The sequence below is a fragment of the Drosophila obscura genome, unplaced genomic scaffold (assembly GCF_018151105.1).
Source record: "Drosophila obscura isolate BZ-5 IFL unplaced genomic scaffold, ASM1815110v1 contig_84, whole genome shotgun sequence".
Taxonomy (NCBI): domain Eukaryota; kingdom Metazoa; phylum Arthropoda; class Insecta; order Diptera; family Drosophilidae; genus Drosophila; species Drosophila obscura.
This window is the reverse complement of record NW_024542877.1, coordinates 282,603-303,244: the sequence shown is the minus strand read 5'-3', so window position 1 is coordinate 303,244 and position 20,642 is coordinate 282,603. Positions and strand designations below refer to the sequence as shown.

At 46.8% G+C, this 20,642-nt stretch overlaps 1 long non-coding RNA gene across 1 annotated transcript in view; it reads left to right on the top strand.

The window, feature by feature from the left end:
* Positions 1-20,642, top strand: part of LOC121405229 — a 45,576-nt gene that overhangs the window by 11,184 nt on the left and 13,750 nt on the right. Inside the window, exon 2 of the long non-coding RNA XR_005968431.1 lies at positions 6,349-7,246. This is a non-coding gene — a long non-coding RNA (uncharacterized LOC121405229). The remainder of the gene's footprint in view (positions 1-6,348; positions 7,247-20,642) is intronic.

The following is a 20,642-nucleotide window of genomic DNA, read 5'->3' as shown; positions in this document are numbered from 1 at the left end:
CCTTCAGTTTGCATGAGATCAAATCAATCAAAAAATAAGTATAAGAAGGATGAGAGATATCTCCGCACAGATGGAGGAGACACGAAAAGCAGAAAGCGAATTCTTGCCCAAGGAATTCTGTTGCAGGCAAAATGCAATTTCCATTGGAACAAAACTTGTGCTGAATATTGGTGTGGTGTTGTTTTTGTTCTTACGAAATTTTACATCAAATTCCAAACAATCCCCAAAGCAAGAACCAATCAAACCGAGAAGAATTCCAAAGAATTTCTACTCAGTAAAATTTGGATTGATGCTTGATGAATATTTGGAAACGAATTGCGTTAATTGCGTTTTATTATGTGGAACGACTTGGACTTTGACTTTTTCTTTTGTTTGGCAGCGTACAAGGAGGATATATCATACAAATCGAAATTCGATTAATGTTGATCGAGGCTGCTCGATAAACGATAATGCCCCACACGAATAAATGCGGAAACGGTACTGCATCGAGGAATCCAGGGGAAATCTTTACAGACAGAGATAGAAATCACTTACGTTCTTGTGTGTTGTGTGTGTTTTGGTGGCAGCAGGACACCTGCATTGGGCATTGTCTCCACGTGCCCAGCTGCAGCTTGGGCGGGCGCAACCCTTTCTTCGAGTCCTCGCTCCACTCCTGGCTGGCTGGCTGGCTGCCTGCACTTTCACTTTCACTTGTCTTCTGGCTTCTGTTTTTGTTTCTGTTGTTGCTTCTGAGTTTCTGTTGCAAGTTGCTCGCGTTTTTTTTTTATTTTTTTGGGGAATACGCGTATTTGATACGGTTTCTTTTTCGGTTTCTGTTGCTGGATTTCTGGTTCTGGGTTTTCAGTTTTGAATCACGGGATTCTTTCGTTTGCTCTTTTTCAATCTACTTGGATCACTGGATTGGTGCAGAGGGCTTTCTTAGGGTCTACATATAATATTGAGATTTTTCCAGCATTTGTTGTGGTTGGGGGAATAATATCTCGTAATATTGCACAATATTTCCTTTGTTTTTTTTATTTTTTAGCACTTTGGCTTGCCGCGTTCTCTCTTTTGGTTCTCTCTTTCGCCTTCACGCAAACAAAAAATATGAAAACAATCAACAATCAATCAATCAATCAATCAATCAATCTCTGTGTCTCTCTGTAGCTTTTCGTTGCTTTTTGTGTAACAGTCTCAGCGGATTGGCACTTGAAAAAAAAAAGTATGTTGAACGCGAACACCGAACCACTAGAATGATCTAGAGATCTAAGGGGATCTGTCTTCTGGGGCTGTGGGCAGTGGCGGGAATGGGACTCTGTGGGATCCTAGACTCCTTCGGAATTTCACTTCTGTTTATGTTTTTGGAGTTTTTGGAGCCAAATGAAGTTTGGGGGGGGTCTATTTTCTTCGGTTTCTTGTGTTTGTTTTTGTGGGTAGACCTCTGATGTGGTTTTGTGTTTTTTTGTATTTTATATTTTGTTTTAATTTTGTGTTCAGGGTATGTTCCAGTCCGCGTCGCAGCACGCGCACGTTACGAGCAACAAACAGCAACTAACGTTATTTCTGGAGCCCAAACGCTGTGGAAGCGGCAAATCCGCAAGTCGGCAAATCGCTGGCAGCAGCAGCGCCGGCTGCGGCGGCAGCAGGACCAAACAAACAAAAAAAAAAAAAACCCGAAGCCCAAAAAGCCGAAGGCTTCGCCGGGCACGAAGCCACGAAGGATGAACGACAACGACAACGACGACGCTGCCGCTGGCTGGAGCTTTGTTTTGGTGGTGGAGAAAGCAGCAGGCCAGCAGGCGAGCAGGAGGCTGAGACAGTGAGGTGGGGGGAAGGGGATGGGGAAGGGGAGTTGGTGGGTAGGGGCAGAGGCTGACAGCGGCTGGGATGCTGCGCGTAAAGACACGCGACAATGAAATAGAAAATTTAGCACACAATTGAAGTCATTTTACACACAGACACACAGATACACTAAAACACACACAAACACACACAAACACACTGACATAAAGATACAGCAGCACAGGTACACGTACAGTTGTCGGGGGTGACGGGGGCGGGGGCAGTTTTGGGGGGTAACTGCGGGGGCATTCCGTTTTGCGCCAAAAGCTATGCTATGTGCCACACACGGCTTGCCGCTTGCTGCTGCTGCTGCTGCTGCTGCACTCTCGCGTCGTTCACTGCCGTCTGGCTACTGCTGCAACACGGCCAAGCGGCTTTTCAGGCTGGCTGGCAGATGCCGGTCCGGCCCTGCTTCTGCCGCTAACCCCCCTCCCTCCCCCTACCGGCTGCCCAACCCACTTGTGTCCGACGACGCACATAAAAATCACCCGCCAAACGGCGTACTAAACACTCATTACTCATTTCGGCCGCCCAACCAGCCGCCCTTCAGCCCCTGCCACTGCCACTGCTGCTGCTGCTGCTGCAGCGTTCGCCCACCTCCCCACACACACATAGAGAGAGAGAGAGGCAGAGAGACAGAGCGAGAAAGAGAGATAGAGCGAGAGAGAGCTAGAGAAAGGAGAGATTTTTGCTCTTTTTTTCTGCGTGCGAGCGTTTGGAAAAAAAGGATGCGACGCTGCGAAGCCAACTGCGACGTCAACGCAGCGGCAGCAGCATCGTTGGCCGGGGGGGTGGGGGCGGGTGGCAGGCGGTGTTGAGGAAAATCAGAAACAAAACAAAAAGAAGGAAAAAAGGAAAAAGCGAAAAATGATAAAACCAAAAGCGGTGGCAGCGCAGCCAACAGCAGCAGAAAAAACAGAAGAAATAAAAAACAAAAAAAAAAAAAACAGAAAAAAAGGAGCAAAGCGAAAAAACAGGAGGCGGAATGCGTGTGTGTGTGTGTTTCGTCGGCGTAGGAAAAAATCCCGTAACCAACCCCACTGCATGCTGCGGCCTCTGCTGCCGCTGCCGCCGCTGCTGCTGCTGCGGCGCTGCACACACACACACACAGAGCACACAGAGCACACACACAAACAACCCCCAATAGTGGGAAGGAAATTTTAAAAATCGCGACGAGAGGCAGCGGAAAAGAGCGCGAAACGAAAAATGAAAAAAAGAAAACACACACAAAAATTTGTAAAAGCACGAAAATAAAAAGACACACACACACACACACACGTGCAAGGGCAGAGCTGCGACGGCAGAGCAGCAGCGTCGCGGCATGCCATGGAAAAAGGGGAAATTGACGCACAAAAATAACCAAGCGAATAAAAAGGATATCGTACGTGTGTGTGTGTGTGTGTGGTGTGTGTGTGTGTGTGTGTGTGGGAGGAGAGAGAAGTTTTTTAAATTTTAATTTGTTGTCTTTTTGGCTCCATCTCTCTCTCTCCTCGCTCCCACTCTTTCTCTCCCTTCTCTTCTCTTTGCAGTGTTGTGGCACCCCCAAAAAGTAGGCAACATTTCTAGGTAGACAGGAGATCCACTGGGGGATCCTTAGCGCTGAAGATCCTTAGCAAGGGCAAAAGCGACGGCAGGCAGCAACAGGACGAACAGAAAACAGGAGAGACGACGAAACAGGACTACGAATAACAGAGAACAGACAACAGGGACAGAGAGAGAGAGAGAGAGCAGAAATCACGTACAATATGACGAGACACGGCGTTGAGGCAGCCACGACGTCTTAACGGCTACTAAAACTGGCCAAGAAGCTGAAGCGATGGCCTGGACAGCAGCCACAGCAGCAGCAGCAGTGGCTGTGGCAGTGGCTGTGGCAGCAACAGCAGAATCAAAGGAGAAGCAATGGGGCGGGGGGGGTGTAGCCGGCAAAAGTCGCCGTGGCCTTCATTGTCACGAGGCCGAAAGACGATGCCAACGACAACGACAACAATGCGGCAAACGGCGCTGCCAGCGGCTCAGTCGCTGCTGTCGCAGCAGGTCAAAGTTTTTTGTTGTCAGGGGGTGCTGGGGGCACGGAACACTCGCAAGAAGATGCCTGGCGGACCACACTGTACGCTGCCAGACCATCCTGTTGCTTAGGCCATAGTTTTGATAGAGGCAGCCAGCGAAAACAGACGCTAAAACAGCCCAACACCCCCTACTACACGCAACCCCTACCACAGTCAACATACCCCCGCACTGCCCACTCCCACTGCCCACTCCCCACCCTACGCACACACAGTAAACACTCTCGGAACTATGCGCATAGCAAATGAGCGTAATAAAATCAAATGCTGATAGTGCCTGTAGTTGGACGCATTACCCCCGCCGAAAAATCAAGACGACCCCCCGCCAAAAATACACCCACACAAACAGATGCCCCCCCCCCCACAAAACAGGACACAAAAATACACACACAAACACAGACAGGCAGCGAGTCGGAAGGGAGCCCCGAATCCGAGAGCCCCAGCCAAAACCCTGAGAGCCCCGAGAGCAAATCTACTACACGCAATCTTCATTTTCAACGCCATTCAAAGCCATTCCAATCATCATTATCGTCGCCATAATCATCAAGTAAAGTACCCACCAGTAGCGCCTCGACGCAGCGCCAGCATCCAACTCCCCCAACCCCCCTGGGCCAACTTCTGCCTTCGCAGAAGAGGAGAGGATTCTCTGAGCAAAAGACGAGACGAGAGATGCCAACAAGTGCGCCCCGAAGTATTTTTTTTCTGCTTTCTTTTTCTTTCGTTGCGAGAGAAAGCAGAGAAAGAGAGCGAGATTACAACTGTGTGTGTGTGTGCGGAGCGAGAGAGAGCTGGAGCATAAACTAGAGGGGGAGCGACGGGTGGGTGATAGCAGTAGGCGGCAGGCGGTAGAAGGCGGCAGACTGTGTGGATGAGGATGTGAATGTTGATGTCTTCGTTGTGTAGTTTCGCGTAGTTCATTGAAGGCAGCAAGAAGGTGGCGAAGGTGGATAGGATGAGGGGGAAGGGGGGGGGATTAGAGGAGGTGAATGGCAGTAGGTGGGTGGGGTGGCCTAGGTGTTGGGGGATGATGGCTTGGCGGTTTTGGGGAGTTAGGCAACCGGCAAATGCGACAAATTATTTAAGCTGCATGTGGCGCTCAAGGAGATTTCTTGTGACGCTGCTGCTCCTCCACCAGACCCTCCTGCTGCTGCCCCTTCTACTGCTCCTCCTCTAGCCCCTTTTACTGCTCCTCTTTCTGTTGCTGTTGCTGTTGCATTACTCCCGAATCTTCGACAGATTTCTCGCGCATTGGCATGCAGACAGATACAAAGATACAGATGCAATATTCGTAGATTCCAGTTGATGGCTGGCTGCTTTTCGTTGCATATAATTTAGACACACACACACATACTTAAGAAGGGAAAGGGTAGGGTTGGGTAGGGTAGGGGGGTGCATGGTAAGTTCTTCGGCTTCATCTTTGCAACCATTTCCCATTCCCATCCCCCCGCTTCTACGTACTTTCCCGCCCACACAAAAAAGTTTCCGCATATTTTCTTAGACTTTGCTTTAAATTACATACAGACACACGCACACACACACACAAACACACCCACACTGATGCAGATATACCATCCCGTATGCAGATTACACTTTTTCGAAGGCGACTGAGTGGAGTAATTCCTCAGCCTCAGCCTCAGCTTCAGCCTCGTCGTCGTAGTAATTAGCCAATAGGAATAGCTTTTCTACCATACGGTGTGGTGTCTGTCCCATGCCCCGACCCAACCCGACCCAACCCGACCCGACCCCGTGCCCCATGCCCCATGCCCCGTACAGGGGTGCGTATATTTCTGTGTGTGTGTGCCATCCCTCGTGTGTGGCATGAGGGCTGCCTATGCTATGCTTTGCCTTGCTGTGTGCTGTGTGCTTTAGACCGGTTTCTTTATACGAACACCGAGCAATGTTCTCTATTTGCCTAGAAACCCTTTCCAGTGGGGAATTGTTAAAGGTTGCAGCATCTTTTGATCATCTACTCACCTGCGGCTGTGATCGGTTTGTGGAATGCAAATGCGAAAGCGAATGCGAATGCTCACAAACTGAATCTGGGGATCGGGAATCTGTAAGCAAAGCGAAGCATGAAATTAAATGAGGCTTAAAAGTTTATGCAACAAGAAGGATCTACGTATTTCTGCATCTTAGATATTTTATCTTTTAATATTTAATTTCTTAATATTTAATTTTTTATATTTAATATTTTAATTATTAATTTTTTATATTTATTTTTTTATTTATTTATTTATTTATCTTTTGAATTTTAATTTTTTATATTTAATCTTTTAATTTCTTATATTTCATCTTTTAATTTTTAATTTCTTATATTTAATCATTTAATTTTTAATTTTTTATATTTAATCTTTTAATTTTTAATATTTAAATTTTAAATTTTTTATATTAAGCAAATTGCTAAATAGCTCAAAAGATAATAATGCAAATTTTGTGTAACGCATTCTTTTAATATCTTTTGCAGGTAAATCTTGGAAATTGACTCTCGGATCAGCACAAATTTGTCTGCCATAGGCGGAATTAAATACCGAAATCTGCTCCGATCAGCTACACCCACGATCAGGGATCAGGGTTCAGGGATATAATGCACATACAGATACGTTTGCAGATACATTTGTAGCTGCAACTTGCTGTCACAATAATTTCTACAGCATTTTACTTTCACGAATAGATTTAATAAAATTATTTAAATGGATGTAAATTGATTAATGAATTTGGAAAAATAAAGGAATAATTCTACTCTAAAAGAATAAAGTGACGAAACTCTGTATGTGGATGCCCTTCAATAGCTACAAGGCTGCAGGCTGGGCTTTTTTTTTTCTGAGTAAAATCTCACTAGCATAGAGCAAGCGGTAAAAAAGAAAAAATAGATAGTTGGAGAGACAAGAAAATCCACCCATATTTTACTGCGAAGATACTCTTGGAGAGGTACATTTAAATCGCTTTACTGCCAAGCTACTGTGTAAAAGAGAGACGTTTAGTTTCCTTCGTACCCGGCATAATAGTGAACCCCGATCTGCCAGCAGTTTGAGCAGCCATTGAGAGTGTGTGTTTTACTCACCTGCTTGATCTGCGTATATCCTTATGGCAGCAAACGAATGCTGCGCAATCAGAATGTGAAATCTGGTAAATGGAATCTGAATCTGAATCTGAAAAGATGCAGGAAATAAATGTTGTTAAAGGGAAACCGTTTAAGCCTTGAAATTACGCTAATTAAATGGATTTTAAAGAGGAATAGATACGAGTAATAATATTTATCATTGGAGCGGTGCATATACGATTTTTATACTCTGCCACCCGGCCATCCGGCCACCCATCTCCTGCCCCCGCCTGCCACGCCTGCTCTTGTGGCATTTGTATTGGTAAGTCGCTATCCAATTATTAATTATGTGCCTCGCACCAAAAAAAAAAAAAGTTGTGCACACACATCATCCACTAAATATATGTATATGTATAGTGTATGTGTGTATGGTGTATGTGTGTGTGTGTATGTGTAGCTAAAGAGCTATGCTTCAAGTGTCAGAGCAGCCAGCAGCAGCTCCACCTACTTTTTTGTTGGCTTTGTTTTTTGTTGGCGGCTCCTCGTATTTCTTTTTATTTTTCGGTTAATATATTACGCACATGCGGTGGCGGGAGGGGGATGTACACCCTTGCACACACACACACACACACACATAGAAAGCGAACGAAAAATATTAACCAAACAGAGAGAGAGGGAAAGAGGGCACAGCAGAGCCCCCCGTCCCAGCCCCTTTCGCTTCGACAGAGCTCTCAAGCGGAGCGCAGCAGTTAAAAATATTTAAAAATTTTCAAGTGGGTGGGCATTAAGGGGGTGGGAGGGGCGCCGCTAGTGGGTGGCATCCAAAAAGCATGCGTGTGACAGCCTTCGGTGAAGGTAGATATTTTCTTCATTTTTTTTTTGCGCGCGCTGTGGGGCTGGGGGTTGGGGGTTGGGGTTGGTTTTTTGGTTAATTGCCAAAAACAACTACAAAAAGAACAGAGGGAAGCGAAAACAAAAAAAACGTCCAAACAGCAAATAAGTAGGGAATGTGGCGGGGGGCATGTGGCAAAGCCGAATTGCTGAATACCCTCGAAAAGGGTTCGCTCACTCACACAGCTGCACCCACGATCAGGGAGCAGGGCGCAGGGAGTGGGTATCACGGATCAGGGATATAATGCACATGCCGCATACATTTATAGCGCACTGTGTGGGCTGCATGCCACATGCCACATGGAAAAGAGTATTGCAGAAGAAAGTTTGGGGCCAGCCACCCACCCACCCACTATGTGGTGGTGAGGAGGAGGAGGGGCAGGCTAAAAAAGTTGCGTTTCTCCTTTTTCGTTGGGGCTTTATATAAACTCTGTCTCTGTCACTCTCTCTCTCTCGCGCTCTTTGCCTCCCACTCCCACATATGAATATGTAACCATATAGAAAGAACATTGTCGAACATTGCCTACTGTGTGTGTGTGTGTGTTGTGTGTGTTGTGTGTGTGGTGCGGGAGGGGGCTCATCTCATCTCTCGCTGTTTTCTGTGTGTTGTGTGTGTGTGTGTGTGCTGCTCCCCTTTTTATTATTTCGCGTGACGCAGAGCCCAAAAGCCCAAAAAAGCTACATAAATTGCAAATGTATTTGTGAAAAAGTGCGTCGTGGTGCGTGCAAGTTGTCCTCCTCCCCTACGCCCATACACACCCACTTAACCACCTACTACCCAACCACACACACACACACACAGCCACCCACCCACACTTGTGTCAGTCAGCTGCTGCTCCTGGCTGCTGCTGCTGCTGCTGGCGGCAGCGAAGTTTTCCTTTTTTTAATTTGTGCCCCGCCGCCCCCTTGGAATTCGTTTTGCCAAAATAATTTTACATTTCTTTGGCTGCTCTTTCGATGAGAATGTCTTGGGTACTCTGGGTACTTTTGGGTCCTTAGATGAGTGCAGAGAGAAGATCAGCTAAAGAAAGGTGCAGCATCAGAGAAAGAAATAAAAATTAAATCTGCAATTTTAGCTTTGCTCTATAATACTATAATATAATATAATATAATATAATATAATATATAATATATAATATAATATAATATAATATAATATAATATTTCATATAATATAATATTATATAATATAATATAATATAATATAATATAATATAATATAATATAATATAATATAATATAATATAATATATATAATATAATATAATATAATAATATAATATAATATAATATAATATAATATAATTATTATTATCATTTTATCCAACTGCTACAAATGGAGGAATCTGTGACAAGATCTATCTCCAATTTGGTCCCTTTTCTACCATTGATGATCATTGCGGTTTCTTATTCCTTTTCAGGGATGATCATTTTGAATCTTTTCTGCTGTAAATAAATGCTAATCAATGGCTAAAAATTTATCCTATTTATGGGTGCAGAATGGCCTAATAAGTAGTACGGTAAGTACGGCAGTTCTAGTGCATTTGATGCTGCGACTCTTTTGCTTCATTCTTTGGCTTTCAGTCTTCTTTCAATGCTTCTGCTGCTGCTGCTGCTGCTTTGGCTCTGTTTGTTTTAATTTGTTGTGGGGGGGGGGGTACTCCTATGCCCGCTCTACCCTACCCTACATTTCATTTGCCCTACCATCTTCTACACAGCATAACACTCATACCCTTCGCAAGACCCACCTCCAAAGGGGTGCCCACGCATCATCATTCTCCTCCTGCTCCTGCTGCTCCTCCATTTTCCACTCCCTCTACGCAAAAGCACTTTCTTTTTCGGCAAAAGTTTTTCGCTTTTTCTGCTGGCATGTGCGTGTGTACCCACTCCCCAAACCTATACCCCCACACCCCCATCCCTATTCCGCGCTAGTCTGTTAGTGACAGTCACTGCAGTCAGTCGACGGCGTCGTCGTCGGCGTCATCCTCCTCCTTCTGCGTCATGACTGAGTGGCCAGAAGGGGGCCGGGGCTGAGCGGCAGCAGCCAATTTAATTTTTCATATGTACAGAGTGAGGGGGGGGGGGGCTGGTAGAGAGCAGGGGGGTGGGGGAGGGATTGGGTCTCTGGCAGAGCACAAAACCGAAAAAAAGGGAACAAGTTTTTCTAATTCGCATTTGTATTTAATTTCATGAAGCTTTCTCTTTCTAGCTCTTACTCTCTCTCACTCTCAACGCACTTTCCTCACTCACTTTCCCTCACTCACTCCCCCCCTCCCGCACTACCACAAGCATTCGCCAGCATCTACTACCTTCAAGCATGCCCCCCATATATCCCCCACCCCACCCCACTCTATGCTCCATGTACCGCCATGGAGTTCACGGTTCGCCCTTTTTTTAATGGGGTGCTTTATGACAAACTTTAAGCGCGAGCGACTCTAAACATTAAAATTTGTACATGGCTCCCCCAACCCCCACAACACCACTATGTGTGTGTGTGTGTGTGTGTGTGGCAGGAACAGTGGGGTGCAAAGAGTGCTGGCGGGGTGATGGGGGTGATGCGCGCACTTTCTAACACCGCCCACTAATGCCAACTGTGTGTCTAACTGGTGGAGCGCACGCGAGGAAAGACTCTTCTACTTTTCTCTCTGTCGCGCGTGCATCAAAGTATGTGTGTGTGTGCGCATATGTAAACTCAAAAACCCCAAAATCCTTCTCCAACCCCCCCACCATCCCGCACACACACACACGCAACAACATCATGCGTGCGCGTGTCTGCGGAGTAATTTTTTAACTAATTTTCTATACAAATTTTTAGCATGTCGTTTGGGGCTCGCGCACACACACACACACCCCCCCTACAGTTTTTAACATTATTTTTTGCATACATGAATATGTATGTGGAATATATATATCTATACATATGTGTGTGCGTGTGTGTGTTGCTTGCTCATTCGTTCATTCATTTGCGAGGCTTTGCGCAGCAGTCTCTACTCCTACGTAAGTGCTGCTTGTACATGAGCCTATTTCTGCTGAACGGTGAGGGGTGTGGTGTGGGGCAGGGGTTCCTCAATGCCAAGGAAGTACAATATTAATGTGTGTGTGGGTGTTATTCTTAGAATATGGTTTCAGCTTCAGATTCAGTCAGCAAAGCGTTGTCCTTGGCATTCCCACCCACAGGAATTGCTGCACAAAAAGGAAAAACACATTGAATGCAAGCTGCATGTCCATGGGTAGATATTAGCCCAACCACCACACACACACACACACACACAGACAAACATTGTGGTAATACTCTTTTGGTATCCGCGCATCCTGAAGGACTTAACGAAGAAGGCATCCACCAACTGTTGGACTTATGATGCGATTGAAAAAACATTCATTGAATGGCCAGTACCTTTGACCCGTGGGCCCGTTAATGCTCTTTGACAGGTCCTTACTGTCCCTACAATCCTCAACTAATTGACGCGCATTAAAATTCCAAGAATACACAGCACAAAAAAAGGAAAATAAAAATCCGAAGTGCATCCATCCTTCATTGGACGTCATTAATGAATGCTTTGAGGCAGATTTCTGCTGCTGCCCACCGCACTGGAAGATATGTATGTAAGTCCCACATGTATTTTTTTTTGTCAACAAATTAAAAAAAAGAAAAACTGACATTCCAAAGATTTGCATTACCATTTATGAGGCAATTAGTCGGCTGAAGGCTGGACAAAGGGACAAAAGTGAGTGGTGGAGAAAAAATTCAGGGATTATGTCCCGATTTCCATAGAATACTTTTACCTTTGGGGCAACAGATTCAATCTTATGCAGCGACTTAAAGCACAAGGCAAACAGCACAAGCTGCGCCAAAAAATTGCAAGCATTTTTCTTGTAGATAGAAATACCCCATAAATGAATGGTGCACATATTGATCTGATCATAGCTTTGAAAGAACAAACAAAGAAAAGCAGAAGGAAAGAGCCATAATTATATTTTAGCTAATTTTTAATGCTTTACATTTTTTGCTTGCAAAAAATTTCGCTTCATTGCAGCACTTTGTTCTTGCTCGTTACGCATTCTTTCTAATTTTGTGTGTTTCTACGCTAGAAGCAGGTGTGATATGTAGCGCATCTTCTGGGCATCTTCGGGCGAAGATTAGTCCCATGAGCCTGCAGAGAACGAGCGCGTGGAAGCCAACCCCCATCCTGCTGAATGGAGCATTGGATGGTTTGCTATTGCCACGTCACGTTCCACTAGAGCCTGCCCTTTGTTGCACGGGCTTTTGGGCTGATGCTGTTATGATTATTTGACAGGATGATATGGCGAACAAGGTCCTGATGCGAGGGGTTGGGCCTTGGCAGTTGTACCCCCCACCACCCATGTGAGGGGCACCGATGTTGGACTGGAGCAGTGATTTTGCATTGTTTTGTTAGCAAATGTCAGCTGCCAGCAGACAGATCCGCCGCTGCCACCGCCGCCGCCATATGTGTTCCTGTGTGCAACCAATTTTGCCCTGTCCCCACGCCCCTGTTGAGTGGCGGGGGTGGCGTCGAGACGCCACGACGCGTCGCTGTTAAATATTACATCAAAATAAAATTAACATTTCATTTGACTGCGTTTTTTTTTACCCCATGCACCCCCATGCATGGCGCTTCATCGATAAATTTCGATACTGGTCAGAAAGAGATGGACAGAGAGAGAGGGGGAGGGTGGGGGAGATGGGGCGAGAGGTAGCTTGATTTTTATTTCACATTCGATTTTTTCCGTTGATGCTTTTCTATTTTTTTTTTTGTTTGTTTATTTTTAATAAAAAATCATTACATAGGCAAATATAAATGCCGGACTACAACCCCTCTCCCCACCCCCATCTTGCCACACCCACACACATACCCTGACTCTGTGTGTGTTTGTGAAAATATTGCGGTAAAAAAAGTCTGGGAATTATATGTATAGGGCAAAAAAAAATCCGCATGACGCCAAATATTTCTCTGCCATTATTCATGGGGCTTTCATTTTTCAGGAAAATGCATTTTAATTGTCACATAAAGTAATTCCAGTGGCCAAAGGGACAAAGGGACAGAGGGGGGTGGATAAGGAAGATACGTTCAGGGGTGGGGTGGATGGCTAAGGGCTGAGGGGATGAGGCATATATGCATGCATGCATGTCCACATTCCTAATTGATAGATAACCCGCTCTTATTATTAGGCATTGCATTTTAGGGGTTTAAGCATTCCATTCCCGGCATCGATCGCTGGCTGTTGCCAGGCGATAATCAACCTATGCCTGCCAGCCCGGCCACCCCGCTGACCCGCGCTCGCACTCTCAAGCGCATAACCAAGTGGAAAATGAAAAGCGAATGAAAAGTCCACAGACCAACAACAACAACAACAACAAAAAAAAAGTTAATAATAAGTGGCAGGACACAGCACGAAAATTTTTGTAAATACATTTTTATTTAGTGCCAGCCGCGGGTACGCGGGTGTGAACGAGCGGGGAGTGGGGAGTGGGGGTGGGTGTTAATGGGGCTGGAGCTGTGGTCTCATGCATTGTCTGTGGACTTTTTCTTCATTTTTCGCAACATTATAATATATTTTAACGCTTTTTACCGAGCAGTTTTGGGGGGCTGTTGGACGCATAGCAAAATAAAAAATTCAAGGTATCGCAAGGGGGGGTATGGGTGTGGGTGGTGCTGCTGCTGCTGCTATTTTACACAACATATCGCGCTCGTAAAAAATAATACAACTACATACACAGACACGCGCGTTTACTACACATTACACAAAGCCCAACGCGCAGAGTGCCCCAAACCGCCATCGCCATTCGCCGCCAGCCCCACACCCCCTCCATTCCCACCCAGTCCGACCCCACCATACACAGCCTTGAATCCCTTTCGTCGTCGCGCTGCTGCTGCTGGCGGCAGCGCAAACTTTGACAAGCTCCCGCGAACGGGAATGCTGGCTGCTGCTGCTGCTGCTCCTGCTCCTGCTCGAAACAACACTTACGCGCAATTCTAAAAAATTAATGTCGCTCTCCTAATTTGAACATACAAAAAAACTGCCGCAGCACAGCAGCAGAGCAGAGGAGAGGAGCATCAGCAGAGCAGAGTAGAGGAGCATCAGCAGCAGAACAGAACAGAGCAGAGCAGAGGAGCGGTGGAGCAGTGGCAGCATTCAAGTCTGAGGAACTGTCTCCAAAATGAAATGAAACATAGCACAACAAAAAACCAGTCGCAACGGCACACGTTGCTCGACATTAGGATACCTGGTAATTATTATTTTCTTTAGATGCTTACAAAACAAATTTAATACACTGTGACTTGTTCTAGGGGCTCTTCCCTAGATCGTTCTTCGCTGCTGTAAATATTAAAACGTACTTAATAAACCTCCAAACTTGCCTGAGTTTTAGGCATAAAGAACCTTGGCAGCTGAGAGCGAATGCCCCCCGTTGATAATTAAATCCCTATAAAAGATATCCGATGGAGGATTACCCTCTTTTTAGCTCATGAAATAGCCTAAAAATTAGAGAAAAAGAATATCAAAAAAGAAAGTAGTAAGAAATCAAACAGGTGTACACTTGGCATATCTCCGGGCAGGCCCTAACGACATATCTACGCCCAAAATTTAGCGACATATCTCCTGGATCCTCATGGATAGAAGACAGCGATAGATGATAGATGTAGAGAAGAATACGAGTTGGAATTTCTTGAATTAAGACGAACCAGAATCCAGAAAAATATAGAAGAGTGTAGCGAGGAGTAAGCAGTAAGCGGGCAGCAAAAGAAAATTCACTTAAAAATTCGATTTTTATAGAAAAAATTTCAGCAAAAATAAAAAGCTGAGCAAGAAACGAACAAACAAGGCAAGCAGCCGGAAAAGAAAAAAAAAATCTAAACTCCGAATTCGAGAATTATATAAAATGAAAAGTTCTCGTTACGCGGCGCATTTATTGCCTCCAAACCACCCGTACACCCCCCACTGCTACGAAATACTGCTGCTGCTGAGGCTGCTGCTGCTGTTGCTCCTTCTTCTAATGCTCATCTCTTTCTAACTCGTCGACAGCGACGTTGGCGTTCCCCTGCACCGCTGCCTGCGCCCCTCCACTGATTACTACTTTTATTGCTAGCAAATATCACAACTTTCTTTATGCTCTTGGAGCAAGGTGAGGCTGTGTGTGTGTGTGTGTGCTTAGTTTTTTTTTTAGGCGAAAGGGGAGCCTGAGCCTGCTTGTGGGTGGTTGGCTGTTGTGCGGGCAACGCGGGGGGTTTGTACTCTTGTAACTTGCGCGGAAACAAGGTTTTTATTTCACCATTTCTTTCTTTACTTTACACTTCGTACCCCTCCACCTAACCCGCGCCGTCCACCTACTCGTTAGCAGGGAGCTGCCGCAATTTCGCTTTAGATTTTTGCTGCGCGAAATTTCCTTTTCAAGGCAAAACCACCACCCCCTCTGCACGTGTGTGTGTGTCGCTGACTGTGTGTGTGTGTGGTGTTGATGCTGAGACGTAGACAGAGTCGCGCTTTCCTGTCGCTGTTATTGTAGTTGTGTTTGTATTTTTTCAATTTTTGACGTCGCCGTCGCAGTCGCAGTCTCTGTCAAAGTCGCTAGTTAGCAGCGCGTACTTACCCGTTGTCAACCCACCACTGCACCTACCCCCCCTGCCACTGCCCCTGCCCCACTGTAGCGAGTATCTTCGTTTTGCGGGTCTCAATTTTTCGTTTTTTAACTACGTGTTTCGTAGTTAAACAATCTCATCTTGTGCTTTCTCCTCTCTCCTGCTGCTCCTGCTGCTGCTGCTCTATGTGTGTGTGTGTGTGTGTCGCAGGCAGAGACGTTGACTGCGACAGCGGCATGGCAAGGGCTTACAAGTGCAGGCGGCGGTGGCAGCGGCGGCGGCGGCGGCAGCGGGATAAGCGGAATTAGTAGTGGAGAAAAGGTGATTTTTAGATGTTGTCTTACACTGCGAGAAATCTGAGCAAGCTACGATGTGAAAATGCATGGCAGTGTGGACGATCGAGCTCATGATCGAACTCAAACGCAGCCTACAGCAGTGCAACGAACAAAATTGTTCGATCCAACATTCTGTTTGGATGTTCGATGAGCGTGTTCGATGTGCGTGTTCGATCATGTGCTGCTGCTGCTGAACTTCGGGTATGGAAACGGAACACAACACGAATGATTGCAACCAAAGGACGAACCGAACGTGCCGAAAAGATTTTCGAGTTTCTTGCACTTGCATTGATTGCGAGAGCGAGAAACAAATAGAGTTTTAAGTGGATATTTCGAGCACAGACTGTACTTTTCTCTCGACTTCGATCACTAACCGAACTTGTTTCAAATTTCTCTCAGTGCATTTTCCATATGATAAGTGGCGAGGTCGTACATTTATATGTATATGTAGGTATGTACCACCCCCTCCCCCCCGGCCCATCATCACAGCCTTTGTCACGGGGCGCTGTGTCCCGTGTTTAGAGAGGAGAGAGAGAGTTTTTTTTTTGCGAGCCCGTGGAGCTCGCGTGGAGCCCCGTGAATAGATGGATGGTTGGGGGGTCCCCCCTCACGACCGAGACCCAGAATCCCAGACGCAGAACCAGAAAACTAAGTACCGAAAGGAAGGAAGCAGTCGGCGGAGCAGCAGTAGAAGTAGAAGTTGGCAAAGGACAAGGAGCAGGGAGCGGGGGAGCGAAAAAAAGTAAATGCTGAAAAAATGAAAACGAAAGGCGAGCGACAGAGACAGGGACAGAACAAGAGCGCTGCAGAGAGTAAGAGAGTGACAGGGAGAGAGAGAGAGGAAGAGAGCGAGCGAGAGAGAGTAAGTTTTGGAAAATAAAAAGCACACGAGGGTTGATATATTTCTTTTGCATTGGTTTTTTGCGCTGTCGCTATGCTGTGCTGCTCCTCTGCCTCTGCCTCAGTCGACGTCGCTGGTATTAGTTGTTGTTGTTGTTGTAAGTGGATATTAGGGGGATATATGTATGTGTGTGTGTGAGTGTGTGTCTGTGTGTGTGTGTCTAGGGTAGGAGGGGCATCCTTTTTATATTTAAAAAAAAAAATACTCATTTCAATATCTAAGTGCGGGTGGTCCCCCCCACCCCTTTCCTACACTCACTCTCTTCGTTCTCTCTCACTCTTGCTGTCTCTTTCTAAAGGCACTTATTATTACTTTTAATATCGTACCTTTTTCTGTGTATGTGTGCGAGTGTGTGTGTGTGTGTGTGTGGGTGTGTGGAAGTGTGTGTGGAAGTGCGTGCTTTTTTCATGCTTTCTGGCTACCCCCTGCCACTGCCACTGCCCCAGCCCCAGCCGACTGTCTGCAGCTCGCTCCTTTTTTAGTGGTCGCATTTAAGTTTGAGCTCCAGCTACCCTGCCCCTGCCCCTGCTCCTGCCCCTACCCCTGCGTTGTATGTACCTCTCCCCCCACCACACAAAGCCCTTCCAGCTAGCTCCATGAATGGTTGAATGAATGAGCATACGGCAGACTAAAAACGAAAGTAAACTTGACAGTGAAGCAGCAGCAGCAGCACGAATAACAGGAGGGGGGAGGCCACGAGCAAAGATGCTTGAAAATAAAAAAATGCGGGCTGGCGATGGTAAGGCAGGGGGGGGGGGGGGATTTATAGTGAAGGGGCAGTGTGGAGGGAGGAGAGTGGCTGCCGAAAGGGAACATCAAATGAAATTCTGTTTAGTTTGTCACAGATAAGCATTACCCCCCCACCCCTCCCCCACACCGTTCCACACACCTAGGCAGAAAAAGCAAGAGGGGGGTGTCGGGGGAAATATCAACTACTTTCTAGCGAATGTTTTAGATTTATAAAGCTTCAATTATTTATTTATGTCGCTCGCTGCCTCGCTGCAAGCCGTGTGCGGGTGGGGGGGGGGCCATAAATTAAATAAAGTAAGGCACAAAAAATGGCAAGCCAAGGAAGGAAGGCAGGGAAGGAAGTGAGGCAAAAACACCGAATAAGCAATGCTCTATGCTACAGCTATCAGACAGTGCACCTGTGCCTGTGGCCAGTCCTTGGACTGGAACCAAAAGCTGCATGGCAGTCCCCCGTTGCTTCCATCCGTGAGAGTATCAGCGTATCCCCCATGCTGCTGTGGCTGTGGCGGCAGTTGGTAACAAGGAATGCCATAAAACATACAAATGGCCAAATAAAACATTTTAAATGTAGCAACGAGAATAGCAGCAGCAGCAATGGCAGTGGAGTGGAGTGGGGGGATAGGTGGAAAATACAAGAAAATGCGATAATACAAGAAAATACAAAAATAGTATTGTGCTTAGAAAAAAAAAAAAACAAAAAAAAACATGGAAAATGGGCCCATGAAAATGGCGGAGAAGGGCAGCAGCACATTAGATAGATTAGATTCGATTTTTTATGCAGACAACAAAGAGAGAAGCCAAGAGAGAGAGAGAGAGAGCGAGAGAGAGAGCGAGCGAAAGAGAGAGCGTGTTTCACCTGTCAGCAGCAGCAGCAGCAAGAAAAGGTGGAACTATTAACCGACCCTTCCCGCCAGCTTCCCTACGCCACCCTACCCCCAGCCACCCACCCACCTAGCGCCTGCCCCTCCCCCCAAAAAAGGGTAAGGGGTTGAGGGCTGCGTTGGGCATTTGAAATGTTGAAAAACTTTCCACAAAAGCAGGCAGGCAGGCGGCAGTCAGCATCAGAGGTAAAACCCGCGCGGCGTCCCAGGACTTTGCACAAAACTAACATTTTCTAAAAGTTGTCTTGCTCTTTCTGCCTCTGCCTCTGCCTCTCTCTCTGGCACTCTCTCTCACTCTCTTCAACTATCTCTATCGCACTCTATCGCTGGTTTTGCTGGAATTATCTCTGGCCCAGGGACCGACCTCGTCTAGCATTAGGGGGCTCCTTTGGCTGTGGCTCCTTTGCCCTGCTGCTACCTGCCCCACCTGGCCCCCATCGTGCAGATCCTACAGTTTTCCTTTTTCCTTTTTCGGCATTTTCCTTTTCTTCTTTATAGAGAAGAGTAGCGGCAGGGGGCGGGGGAATGGCCAGCATTGAGCGCACAAAAACTTAGAAATAATCACCGACATAAATCTTAAAATGGGGCTTCCCTCCTCCAGCTTCCGCACTCCCTCTCTCTTTCGCTCTCTCCTTCGCTGTGTCTCTATTGTTGGTGCTTCTGCTGCTGTTACTTTTGCCTAACTACTCTGTTAAGGGTGGGGGTGGTGGCGTTTGGCTATAAGGTCTGTGGCAGACTGTGGCAGAGGGTCAGCCAGCTTGCGCAAAGCGTGGCAAATGAAAAATAACTTAGAAGCACGTTTTGTGGCAATTTCTTCTTCCTTCTTCGTATTTTGTTCTTCATCTTCTTCTTCTTCTTAGTTCTCCTAGAGCTGTAGAGGGGATGAGGTGTAGAGGGGGGTGGGGGGCTTGCTTGTATTATTGCACATAGTTTGAGAGACAAAATGCGGCGAATTCTAAAATTCATTCGAGCAGAAAAGCAGGGGGAGCGGTGCGGGACAAAAGGGGATTCTCATCCAACGCACCCTCCCACGCCCACCACCCCCACACCCCCGGAGAGGGGTGCAAAACTTTACTTTCGTTGCTGCTTTTGGCTTCGATTTTCTTGCTGCTGCCTCCTCCTGGGCACGTGGCACAGTGGGTCTAGGGTCAATCAGAACTGTACTGTAAGCAACCCACTCAACCCCGTGGCAACCCCAACCCCAACCACTCCCTCCCCACGCCCCCACCCTAATCGTTTTTAAGGCTCTGTCCTCGGTATTGTATCATTTTCATTGGAGTTGCGCTTGCAGAATGATTGTCAAGACAGCTGCGCCAATAGCCGGGCCCCAATTGTGTGGAATCGCCCACTGTTTGCGCCTAACTGGAGTACAGAGAGAGACCTACCACTAGGACAAGGGGTGGTGGGTTAGCGGAGCAGCGGTAGAGAAGGCCACACACAAGTGTCAAGTGTGGCATGTGCAAATATTGAAGGCAAGTCAATGCCAATTGTTTCAATCGCAAGGGGAGGGGCGAGGGTTCTCTGGTGAGTATTTTGGCAGGTTTGCACAGACATTCCTTCAACGGCAGCAACGGCAGCAACAGTTTGTCAATAGGCTGCATCCACGAAGGTGTTCAATGAACTTCCCCTCGAGTGCCAAGGACGGCACTCGCCAGGCAGGGCACCACCGCAAGTAGCAGGTAGACGTAGACTTGCCACTGCCAAGAAAGTCACAGTTGGAGCCTAGCCGCTGCTAATTGAGGGCAATTGCCATTGCTGCATGTGTGCTATGGGCTGTGGAGTAGCAGCAGAGTCTCTGATGCACTGCTAGATGAAGCTCTGCATGGGGATTCTGTCTACCCATTGGAATCGACAGTGTACAGGCAGGTCGGGAGGGGGCAACACCAACTAACAACTAAGCACCGCAACAAGCAGTGGCCAAGTCCAAGGCAAACCCAAGCCCCAAACTCTATCCCTATCCCTATCCCTAACCCCCCATCTTGCCTATTCCCATTTAAGATCTGCTCTCAGGGATCTCCCTCGCTCTCTCCCTCGCTCTCTCCCTCTCCTCTGTTTGTATGTACAAAGCGAAGTACTACTATAATTCAGCGTTTGGTTTTAATGGCTTTGCCAAAGATGGATAGCGGGGCAGGGCAGGGCAGGGCAGGGCAGGGGTGGTAGGCAGTGGGTGGTATGGGCTGTGGGGTAGGGTGGGTTCTGGTTCTGTTTGAAAAATGAAAAGAATATTTTATAGTTGAAAATCCAATGGCGGGCAGCGTCTTAGAAATCTAAACATTAAACTTGCCGAAAACTTTTGCCAACCACCGAAGGCAGGCAGGCAGGCAGGGCGGGCTGGGTAGACAGGTTCTGCCTTGTGCCACCCCCT